Source organism: Ursus americanus, chromosome 10, assembly GCF_024610735.1.
Source record: "Ursus americanus isolate L20-20 chromosome 10, mUrsAme1.1.p, whole genome shotgun sequence".
NCBI lineage: Eukaryota > Metazoa > Chordata > Mammalia > Carnivora > Ursidae > Ursus > Ursus americanus.
The window spans coordinates 26,939,936-26,952,301 of NC_142136.1; the positions used below are offsets into that span (position 1 = coordinate 26,939,936).

The 12,366-nt window shown below is 38.7% G+C and overlaps 1 pseudogene; it reads right to left on the bottom strand.

Moving 5' to 3' along the window:
• The window catches only part of LOC123800986 (glyceraldehyde-3-phosphate dehydrogenase pseudogene), a 37,480-nt pseudogene extending 25,743 nt beyond the window's left edge, over positions 1 to 11,737 (bottom strand).
• Positions 11,738 to 12,366: the final 629 nt, after the last annotated feature.

The following is a 12,366-nucleotide window of genomic DNA, read 5'->3' on the forward strand; positions in this document are numbered from 1 at the left end:
CATACAGTACATCCCCGCGTCAGATACCATCTTGATCAAGAGATTAAAGTGAACATCCTTGCATGTCACTAGATAAGGTGCAATTACTTTGTGATATGCCCATCAAAAATGCACAACTTGAATATAATGAAGAAGAAACAACAGCAAAACAGAAGTTGAGGGCTATTCTACAAAATAAGTGGCCTAGAATTTTCAAAAGTCTTGATAATTAAGCAAAGACTGAAGAACTTTTCCAGAATGAAGATTAAAGAGACATGACCTGTAAGTGAAATGTGTAATTCTGAACTGGATCCATTTTCATAAGGAGATTGTTGGGTCAACTGGCTAGTATTAAATGGGGTCTGAGGATTAGACGGTGCTAATGTGCCAAGGTTAACTTCTTAATTTTGATGACTGTATTGTGCTTATGTGAGAAAATGTCCCATTTGTAGGAAATATACACCTAGTATTGGGTGGTGATGAGATTACTAATTCTCAAGCAGTTCAGGGAAAAAAATTCCTTGTTTTGTACCTGCAACTCCTAAATATGCTTGAAATTCAAAATAAAAACATATTTTACTTTATTAAAAATAAGATCTGGGACTCTGTTGTCAGGTTTCTTTGTTTCATACCCCAGCTTCTGCTGTATGAGCTTGGTTAAATCCTGTAAACTCTCAGCTGCTGTTGCTTCCTCTGGGAAAGGCATATCATAATAGTAACTTCTTAAAAGGGTCATTTTAAAATTTCAATGAAAAATGGGGTGCCTGGGTGGCTCAGTCCTTAAGCCTTTGGCTCAGGGCCTGATCCCAGGGTCTTGGGATCAAGCCCCGCATCGGACTCCCTGCTCAGCAGGACGCCTGCTCCTCCCTCTCACACTCCCCCTGTTTGTGTTCCCTCTCTCACTGTCTCTCTTTCTCTCTCTGTCAAATAAATAAATAAAATCTTAAAAAAATAAATAAATAAAATTTCAATGAAAAAGGACTTCACATAGTCTCTGGTTCTTATGAATTATTTTTCTTAATTAGAGGTTATTTTCCTTACTCAGTTTTATGGAATAAAATAAAGGGCTTAATTAGTTCATGTATAAATCACTACAAATTAGAATGCATGTAGAGTTCAATTTTTCATATTAAAGAGTGAAGCATTATACATTCTTTAGTCACTTAATAAAGAATCTCATCTTTCATCTTCAATTTTGGATCCAAGAACATGTTTTGGTTCAAATCCACCAGATGAATAATATAATTTAGTTTAACCATATTATAGTTTCATGTACTCTAAATGCCTCTATAATAACAATGTTGGATGCCACCAAGTTCCAGTTATGGAAATGCCCATGTATAAATACACATACACTTTTACTGCCAGAAATATTCAAGCCTTATGGATGTCACAGTGGCAGAAACTGTGTTCAAATCAACAACAATAGATGACAAAATAAATGTTCAAATTTGTAAGTTTGCACTTGCAACTGAGAAAATCCAAGGTACTGAGGAGGAGGAAAGATGTCCTTGGATTTTATGTTTGTTTTTGTTTTGCTGCCCTGACAAATTACCAGAAGCCTGGCCTAAGACAAAATCCATTTATTATTTCACAGTGCCACAGATACGGATTTGGGCTTGTATCAATGGGCTTGGCTTGATTCTTTGCTCAGGGTATCACAAGGCTGAAATCAGTTTTCTCCTGGGCTGGATCCTTATTGGAGGCTCTGGGGGAAAATTCCCTCCTAAGCTTGTTTAGATTGTTGGTGAAATCTAGTTCCTAGCACATAGAGATAGGACTGAGGTTCCTGTTTCCTTGATGGGTATTGTCTGGAAGTTATCCTGAACTCTTTTGAACCACCCACATCCCTTCTTATGTAGCTCCTTCCATCTTCAAAACAACTTGGTGCGTCCTTTACACTTTGAATCTCTCTAATTTTCTCTTCTGTCACATCTAGAGAAAGTCCTTTCCTTTTAAAGGGCTTGTATGGTTAGATCAGGCCCACCTGGATAATCTTTTTTTTTAGGCCAATGTTGCCATATAACATAACACAATCATGGGGGTGACATAGCATCCCAGTCACAGGCTCCAGTGACTAGGGTGTGGAATCTTGAGGGCCAACCCTAGAAATTCAGCCTACTGACTAAGATTTACATATGGGGGTGGGAGGGAGGGGGACAAATAATTCATTATTCTGTAAGATGATATTTAATTTTTTATGGCAATTTAGAGGCATATTTTCTTGAAGTGTTGCTGCATAGGTATATAAACATAAATGATAAGAGGAAAAAATTGAATCACTAGGAAGAGAATCTTCCTCAATGTTACTTCTCTTGTGTATAAGTACAACATAAGTAATTTTGAGGACATTTGAAATTATATACTCTGCATATATATATATATATATATATACATATACACACACACACACACACATACACACATGCTTCTACAGACAATACAAAATTATTTCAATTTTAACTTAGAAATTTAGGTTTAGTTAAAATAGAACTACACAGTATTAAATACTTAATGTCTTTCTTTCACACCTTCTCTGGTTCCCATTCTTAACTACCAAGTTGGCTAATTATTATCTACATAGATATAAAAGTCAGTGGAGGAAAAGAAAGATGGTTTACTGGAGGCGGTTTTAAGATGACTCTAGAGTTACTGTCATCACAGTTGTCCATACCAATTTTGTCTTTATTGTCACAATGACTAATGTTTCAGCGAATTGTATATTAGAAAGTGGAAAATGATAACGACTCAACCGGGCAATTACAGATGCATGGAGCAGCATAAACAGCGGCCCTTAATATGAACAATAACCTGCATGTCTAGGGGCCTTCGTGCGCGCACCCCCAAGAGTGCCTGAACCTGGCCAGCCCCTCCCCCATGGTACTATAGCTCAGAGGCTTGGCTTAGGTGGGGTTGGAAATGCCCTAGAATGGCTCTTTGTTGATTTTCCCTCGTGCTAGAGCCTAGTGTTGCTGTGAAGCAAAGTGCTATTGAATTTGCTCACTCAGGCAGAACACTCAACAGGAAGGAAGGAAGCAGCCATTCTTTCTGGTCCTATTGTCTGACCACCCGGCTTAAGCAATCAAACAGCTCTGTGGCCATAGCTGGATGCTTACAAGCCTGTCATGGTTTTTTTTTTTTTCTTTTACTCCTGGTGGGCACTGGGGAAGGGGGGCAGGGATGGATAGAAACTGGCTCTTTATGGTTTTCACTTATTTTTGATGATTTGATGACATCTTTTCATGACTCACTCTCAGGTACCCATTTTCTAACAGCAAAGTTTGTAAAGAGAGTGGATGAGTGTATGTTTTGGAAGTGGAGTAAAGATAGCAATACAATGGGCTTTCTCTACGGATGTATTCTGAAAGTGGGAAGAAGTAAACATTTTACATCACTAATATATTTTGAGATTAGTCATCTTTTTTTTTGAGATTAGTCATCATGTTTGAATAAGTTTTCAATGTGCTGCCAACTTCATGTCTTTAGACAAGTCGTTTGTCCTCTGTGCTTCGGTTTTCTTTTTTAATTACTAGAATAAGGATAACAACCCAAACTTGCTTATTTCACATGGATCATATAATAGCCAAATGTGTGAAAAAGTGCTTAGAAAATATTCCATTATCCTAAAATATAACATTAGGATTCTCCTGAGGAAAAGAATGCCACATTTAAAATAAATAACTGAGATGAGGAAGAAAACTTAATAAATTTTGTCATTGACATATGTTTCTAAATTATTGACAGCTACCTTTAAAATTTGAAAAGTTTCTCCCAAAACCGATAGCCTTGGGATTGCCATAAAGAAGTGGTTAGTAGAAATCTACACTTGGCACCGTACTTCTATGCATAATTCTCAATTTCTAAGTGCAGTTTTAAAATTCATTAAAGGGCCAAAACTTCATATGATTATTCATCTTTTACATATGAATTTCAGGGGAAATGAAAATTTAAAAATCAAATATAATTTGAAAAGTAATTATAGTTAAATTTCGTGAGGGAAATGGTACCTTCATTAACATGAGCTTTAAATTTAATTTCTTTTTTCTTTTTTCTTTTTTTTTTTTTTCTTGATAAGAATCCTAAGTAACTATAATGATTACAGTTATTCAGAAGTCATGAGGAGTTTAAATTACCCTGGGTTATTTGGGGACTTTCTGATACTTTCTGAGGAAACCATGCCATAATCTTTCAGAAGTAATCCCTTTTAACATTAAGTGGGAGAATGGCAGTGGCTTTTGAGGTGTGAGGCAGTCATCAAGACTAGATGATATCCTCTAAGGAACACAGTCAAGGAAATAGTCTCATTTGATTTGAATGGATTTTTCCCTTTTAGGGGCCAAATGTCAGGGGAAATCTGTGGCTCGCTTGTTAGTCTAGAATTGGAGGGTCTAGAGCAGAGTTCAGAAGGGCACAGTGAGATAGCGCCTGCTGGTTTTGGCGCCTCCCCTCTTTGATTTGCCACTTTCATAAGATAAGCAATGACGCCAGGCTCTCTTGGCTATGCCCACTATTCTTCACATTATCAATTCAGTATTTGGCACCATCCATGTAATTTCCCCAAGTAGAAGTCAAAGGCAGGTGTTCCGGAAAAAATGAAGGACTCTTGAGTGGAGAATCTGTTTTACCTTCTCCTTAAGGACATCCGGGCTATCAGAACAGTGAAGGGAGCTCATTGAAACCAGGACAGCCTTATAGAGATTAAAAGAGACAATAATTCCTCAAATGTAGGTTAGGCTTAGATATTCCCTGGAGCTATGATTTATAAGGGGGCTTAGAGAGCATACAACTCTCGAAAACTGATTTACCCCATTAATCTGGTGTCAAAACTTGATCATTTTGAGGTTATTCCCTTGGTTTATCATTCCTCTGGGTTAGGTCACTTCTTTTTCAGAATGAATATGCTTTCCAGGCTCTCTTTCTTAGGGGTGAGTTGATGTGAAAACACCAGAGCCTGCAGGGTAATGAAAGAAAGTTGAGCTGAAAAAGGAGAAAGGTTACCACAGAGAAGGGAGAGGCGTTGAAAAAGAGATTTTTTTTTTTTTTTTAAGCAAGTTCCATGCCCGACATGGGGCTCAAACTCAACACCCCTAAATCAAGAGTTGCATGCTCTACTGACTGAACCCACCATGCACTGCAAGAGGTTTAAGATGCATTACAACGTGCCTGGAGAGGAGCAAACTGATTCTAAGTAACTTGTCCACCAGAACAAAGTGTAATATTTTTTAAAGGAAATAAAAAAGCTACCATGTAAAATTCACAATGCCCAGAATTCAACACCAACCACAAAAATTACTATGCACACAAAGAAGTAGACAAATGTGATCTACGGCCCGGAAAAAAAACGGGCAATAGAAAGAGACCCCGAATGGCAGACATAGTAGAATTAACAGATGATATTAAAGCGGCTCAGGGATTAGAAAGGAAAGCACAAGCATAATGAAGACAATGATGGAAGATATAATGAGAAGCAAATGGAAATTTAGCTAAAAGTATAACATCTTACATAAAAATTTCACTGCATATCATATGATAAAGAAGAAATTATCATTGAACTTGAAATATACCATTAGAACTACAGAAAATAAAACACAAGGGACTCCTGGTTTGCAGTTTCTTATGTAAGGAGCTTGGATGTCACCACTCCATCTTAACAAGTGAAAAACTGAAGACACTGAAACATCAACAACTCTTCTTAGATCCTTCAGAGAAGTGAGTTTCCAGGACAGACCACCACCCCAAAATTAGAGACACAGGTATTTTCAGAGAATTACAAAGTATCAGATCAGAAATGCACAAGCAGAAATCTAATCAGGAAGGAGATTGATTTTATTAGATACTACTCTACATGGTTTGCATTTTTAGTACATATTATTTTAATTATTAATTAATCAATATTTTAATTCCAATATAGTTAACATATAGTATTATACTAGTTTCAGGTGTAAAGTATACTGATTGAACGACTTTATACATTTCTCAGGGCTCATCATGGTAAGTGTATTCTTAAGCCCCTTCACCTGTTTCACCCAACCCCCCCACCCACCTCCCTTCTGGTAACCATCAGTGTGTTCTCTATAGTTAAGAAGCTGGGGTTTTTGTTTTGTTTTGTTTTGTTTTTTGGTTCGTTTTGGTTTGCCTCATTTTTCCTTTGTTCGTTTGTTTCTTAAACTCCACATACGAGTGAAATTATATATGAGGGTATTTGTCCTTCTCTGACTTACTTCACTTACCACTCTACCCTGTTCATCTATGTTGGTGCATAAGGCAATATTTCATTCTTTTTTATGGCTGAATAATATTGCATTATCTCTCTCTCTCTCTCTCTTTATCCATTCATCTATCCATAGACACCTGGGTGGCTTCCACGGTTTGGCTATTGTAAATAATGTTGCAAAATACACAGGCGTGCATATATCCCTTCGAGGTTAGTGTGTTTGTGGTTTTCTTGGGTAAATACCCAGTAGTGTGATTACTGAACAGAGGCACAGTCCTATTTTTAGTTTTTAAGGATCCTCTATACTGTTTTCCACAGTAGCTGCACCAGTTTGCATTCCCACCAATAGTACAGAAGTATTCCTTTTTCTCCATAGCCTTACCAACACTTGTTGTTTCTTGTGTATTTGAGTTTAGCCATTCTGAGAGATGTGAGGTGGTATCTCTTTGTGGTTTTTGATTTGCATTTCCCTGACAACTGTGCCACTGAGCATCTTTTCATGTGTCTGTTGCCCATCTGCATGTCTTCTTTGGAGAAATGTCTGCTCATGTCTTCTGCCCATTTTTAATTGGATTATCGTTCATTTTCCAGTATTGACTTGGATAAGTTCTTTATGTATTTTGTATACTAACCGTTTATTGAATATGTCATTTGAAAGTATATTCTCCCATTCAATAGGTTGTGTTTTAGTTTTGTTAACTATTTCCTTAGCTATGTAGAAGCTTTTTTTTTTTTTTTTTTAATGTAGCCTCAATAGTTTATTTTTGCTTTTGTTTCCCTTGCCTCAGGAGACCTACCTAGAAAAACGTTACTATGGCCAATGTCTGTGCTGTCTTCTAGGATTTTTATAGTTTCAGGTTTCACATTTAGGTCCTTAATCCCTTTTGAGTTTATTTCTGTGTATGATGTAGAAAGTGGTCCAGCTTCATTCTTTTGCATGTAGCTGTCCAGTTTCCCTAACACCATTTGTTAAAGAGATTTTTCCCCATATTCTTGCCTTCTTTGTTGAAGATTAGTTAACCATATAATCATGGGTTTATTTCTGGGCTCTCTATTCTGTTCTATTGATCTAAGTGTCTATTTTTGTGCCAGTCCCATACTGTTTTGATTACTACAGTTTTGTAGTATAATATGAAATTTGGGGTGGGATATCCTCTAGTTTTGTTCTTCCTTTTCAAGATTGCTTTAGCTATTTAGGGTCTTTTGTGGTTCCATATAAATTTTAGGATTGTTCTAGTTCTTTCAAAAATGCTATTGGTAGCTCGATGGGCATATGCATTTAAATCTGTAGATTGCTTTGGGTAATATGGACATTTTAAAAATTTGTTCTTCCAGTCCATGAGAATGAAATATCTTTCCATTTGTTTGTGTCATCTTCAGTTTCTTTCACCAATATTTTATACTTTTCAGAGTATAGGTCTTTCACCTCTTTGGTTAAATCTATTCCTAGGTATTTTTTTTCATTCCTAGGTATTGTATTATTTTTGGTACAATTGTAAATGGGATTTTTTCTTAACTTCTTTTTCTGCTACTTTATTATTAATGTATAGAAATGCAACAGATTTCTGTATATTGATTTTGTATCCTGCAACCTTACTGAACTTACTGAATTCATTTATCAGGTCTTGTAATTTTCTTGGTGGGGTATTTAGAGTTTTCTATATATAGTATCATGTCATCTGTAAATAGTAAAAGCTTTACTTCTTCTTTACCAATCTAGATGCCTTTTATTTTTTTCTCTTGTCTGATTGCTGTGGCCAGGACTTCCAGTACTATGTTGAATAAAAGTGGTGAGAATGGATATCCTTGTCTTGTTTCTGATCTTGGGGGGAAAATCTCTCAGTTCTTCACCAATGAGTATGATGTTAGCTGTGGGTTTTTCATATATGGCCTTTATTATGCAGAGGTTTGTTCCCCCTAACCTACTTTGTTGAGGGTTTTTTTTTTTTTTTAACATGAATAGATGTTATACTTTGTCAAATGATTTTTCTGCATCTGTGGAAATGATCATATGTTTTTTTCTCTTTTCTCTTGTTGATGTGATGTATCATGTTGATTGATTTGTGAATACTGAGCCACACTTGCATCTCAGGAATAAATCCCACTAGACCGTGGTGAATGATTATTTTAATGTATTGTTGGATTCCATTTGCTAATATTTTTCTGAGGCTTTTTGCATCTATGTTCATCAGAGATATTGGGCTGGAGTGTCTTTATTTTGTTTTGGTATCAGGGTCATGCTGGCCTCATAGAATGAATTTGGAAGCTTTCCTTCCTTTTCTATTTTTTAAAAAAAAAATAGTTTGAGAAGAACAGGTATTAGCTCCTCTTTAAATGTTTTGCGGGATTCATCTGTGAAGCCATCTGCTCCTGGACTTTTGATTGTTGGGAACTTTTTGATTACTGATTCAATTTTATTGCTGGTAATCAGTCTATTCCAATTTTCTGTGTCTTCCTGATTCAGTCTTGGGAGTTTATATATTTCTAGGAATTTATCCATTTCTTTCAGGTTGTCCAATTTGTTGGCATATGATTTTTTATAATATTCTCTTATAATCCTTTGTATTCCTGTGATGTCAGTTGTTGTTTCTCCTCTTTCATCTCTGATTTTGTTTGAGTCCTCTCTCTCTCTCTCTTTTTCTTTGGGTAAGTCTGGCTGAAAGTTTATCAATTTTGTTGATCTTTTCAAAGAACCAGCTCCTAGTTTCACTGATCTGTTCTATTGTGTTTTTTTTTTTTTAGCTTTATTGCATTTATTTCTGCTCTAATCTTTATTATATCCTTCTTTCTACTGGTTTGGGTTTTGTTTGTTGTTCTTTTTCTAACTCCTTCTGGTTTAAGATTATGTTGTTTATTTGAGATTTTTCTTGCTTCTTGAGATAGGCACCCTTCTGTTGTGACGGAGCTGCTTTTACCTTCACTTCAGTTGTCTGCAATGGTCTTTCTTTGCCTGTTGTGGGCATGGTTTTGTCCTTATGTTGTTAGTGGGCCAATCTGGTGCCACACTGGGCTTGAGTTGAGTCAGGCCAGGCATTTGCCAGAGATGCAGTAGCACCAAACTGCAGGTGCTTTCCCTGTGTTGTGCCCTGAGAAGCTTCCATTGGTCAGTGCAGCCTGCGGTCAGACCAGCTGTCTGTTCTGTACCCACTACTGGGGCTACAATGAGAGTGGTGCTCCCTGTCAGGGCTGCTTACACACTGCCTGGCTTGTGGCATCAATTTGGATGGGCTCTGGTCAAGAGCATATTGGAGGGGGTAGGACTACAAGAGAACATGTGGGTGGGGCGCACAGTTAGCAAATTAGGCACAGCACTAGTTCCTACAGGTGTCTGTGTGTCTAGGCTGGGGGAGAGGGGAGAGAAATGGTGCCTGTCAACGCCTTTGTTCTTGGAGAAGTCTCCCAATGATCCCTGGTCACCTACCATAGGCTCTGAGATTAGTTAACAAATCATCCTCAGGTGTTTTTCAAACTGTTGCTTCTGTACTGTATCTCTGTGGGGCTATTTGTTATCTCTTTAAGCATAGGGACTTCACCCTCTTGGCTGTCCCAGAACCAAGCTCACTGATTTTTAAAGTTCCAGGTGTGAAGCCCAGCTGATTGTAATAATTCCAGAAATTAGGGGTGCCTGGGTGGCTCAGTCAGTTAAGCAACTGACTCTTCATTTCAGCTCCGGTCGTGATCTCAGAGTCTTGGGATCAAGCCCTGTATTGGGTGGGCTCCATACTCAGCAGGGAGTCTGTTTGAGGATTCTCTCTGTCCTTGTCCCTCTGCCCCTGCCTGTGCTTGCTTGCTCTCTCTAAAATAAATAAATAAATCTTAAAAAATAAAAAAGAATTCAAGAAATTAGGACCCTCTTCTTTTCAAAGCCAATGTCATGGGGATTTGTCCTCTCTGTGGTGGTTCCCTATGCCTGGGGTCCTGATGCAAGGGTCCTTTTCTCTCCGCATGCTGTGCCCACAGTGTCACTCCCTTCCACAGACAGTACTGCTGGTTTTTTTAGCTCACAACTTTCTCTGCTCTTCCTACTCTCTTCAAGGTGGCCTCCTCTCTACATTTAGCTGTGGAGAGTCTATTCTGCCAGTCTTCATTTCACCATCTGGGTTATTTACACAATATGGATGTTGTCTAGTTGCATCCCTGGGTTGAGTTGAGTTTAGGGTCCTCCTACTCCACCATCTTCCCCTGAAGTTCTGAATGCTCTTTTAATATATATATATATATATATATATATATATATATATATATATATATATATATATATATATATATATATATTTTTTTTTAAATTAGCTACCTAACATGATATAGTTTTTTGGGGGGGTGCTGAGTACAGCATACTTTATTGATGATACATGACAAGGTGGGGCTCCTCAAACTCCTCCCCTTCTTCAGGGTGTCTGGGATGAAATCTGTGGAGGTCAGGAGATTCTCAGTGTGTTGGGGAATTAGTTGGGGCAAGGACTCCCCAGCAACTGAGGGTCTCTCTCTTCTTGATTTTGCTGTGGCTGGTGGTCCAGGGGGCTTGTACTCCTTGGAGGCCACATGGACTGTAAGGTCCACCATCTGGTTGCTGTAGCCAAATTCATTGTGATACCAGGAAATTCATTTGACAATGTGGTCATTGAGAGCAATGCCAGCCCCAGCATCGAAGGTGGAAGTGTGGGTGTCACTGTTAAAGTCACAGGAGACAACCTGGTCCTCAGTGTAGCTCAGGATTCCCTTGAGGGGACCCTCTGATGCTTGCTTCACCACCTTCTTGATGTCATCATATTTGACAGCTTTCTCCAGGCAGCAGGTCAGATCTATAACTGACATATTAGGGGTAAGGACATGGAAGGCCATGCCAGTGAGCTTCCCATTCAGCTCAGGGATAACCTTGCCTACAGCCTTGGCAGTGCCAGTACAGAAGCAAGGATGATGCTCTGGGCAGCCCCTTAGCCATCATGTCAAGGCCCCTCACATAGGAGCCGTCCATGGTGTTCTGGGTGTTGCTGATGGCATGGACTGTGGTCATGAGTCCCTCCACAATGCTGAAGTTGTCGTGGATGACCTTGGTCAGAGGTGCCAAGCAGTTCATGGTGCAGGATAGATTGCTGACAATCTTGAGGGAGTTGTCATACTTGTCATGGTTCGTGACCATTACAAACATGGGGGCATCAGCAGAAGGGGCAGAGATGATGACCCTCTTGGCCCCACACTTCAAGTGAGCCCCAGCCTTCTCCACAGTAATGAAGACCCCAGTGGACTCCACAACATACTCAGCAGCAGCATCACCCCATTTGATGTTGAGGGGATCTCGCTTCTAGAAGATGGAAATGGGCTTTCCATTGATGACAAGTTTCCTGTTCTCAGCCTTGACTGTGCCATGGAATTTGCCATGGGTGGAATCATACTGGAACATGTAAACCATGTAGTTGAGGTTAATGAAGGGGTCAATGATGGCGACGATATTGACTTTGCCAGAGTTCGAACAGCCCTGGTGACTAGGCACACAATACGGCCAAATCTATTTACTCCGACCTTCACCATCGTGTCTCAGGGATGCAGCTGGCACTGCACCAGAAGTTGCAGCTGTCTGTCAAATGGGGAGGAGTGAAGAGCCCTAACATGATTTTTAAAGTTAAATAAAATATGCAGAGCCCTCTGCTACAGCACCAAGTCAAATCTCTTTCTCTCTAGCAACAGTTGAAGTAGTTCAAGAATTGTTTTGTTTAAGCTGCAAAACTCTAGTTTTCTCATCTGTACCCTCCCGTTATTGCCCTCTAGATGCACAAAATGTCAATGTTCCTTCAAAGAGTGCATTGAGGATTGGATGTAGTGATCTGGATAGGATTGTTCTACTGTGCCAAGGACAGCAAACATCCTCCTCTGTGGATGTGGAGACCACAGATCAATTCAGCAGCCCAATTGAGGGCAATTTGTGAATCTCTTATGATTTGGCAATTCCATTTCTACTGAATTGTTCTTTACAGCCACTTTGCACATGATTCACAGGAAGCCTGTTTTCAACTTATAAAACTCTTAATATGAATTGCTTTCATCTTCCATTTAAGTTTCAAAATAGAAAAAATTTAAAGAATAGAAAAAATTAAATACTTTTAGCTATTTCTCCTTATTAGTTATCTTTACACCATCTCCCCTAAGCAAAACTTTTGCCTGGGGGCAGAAATAAA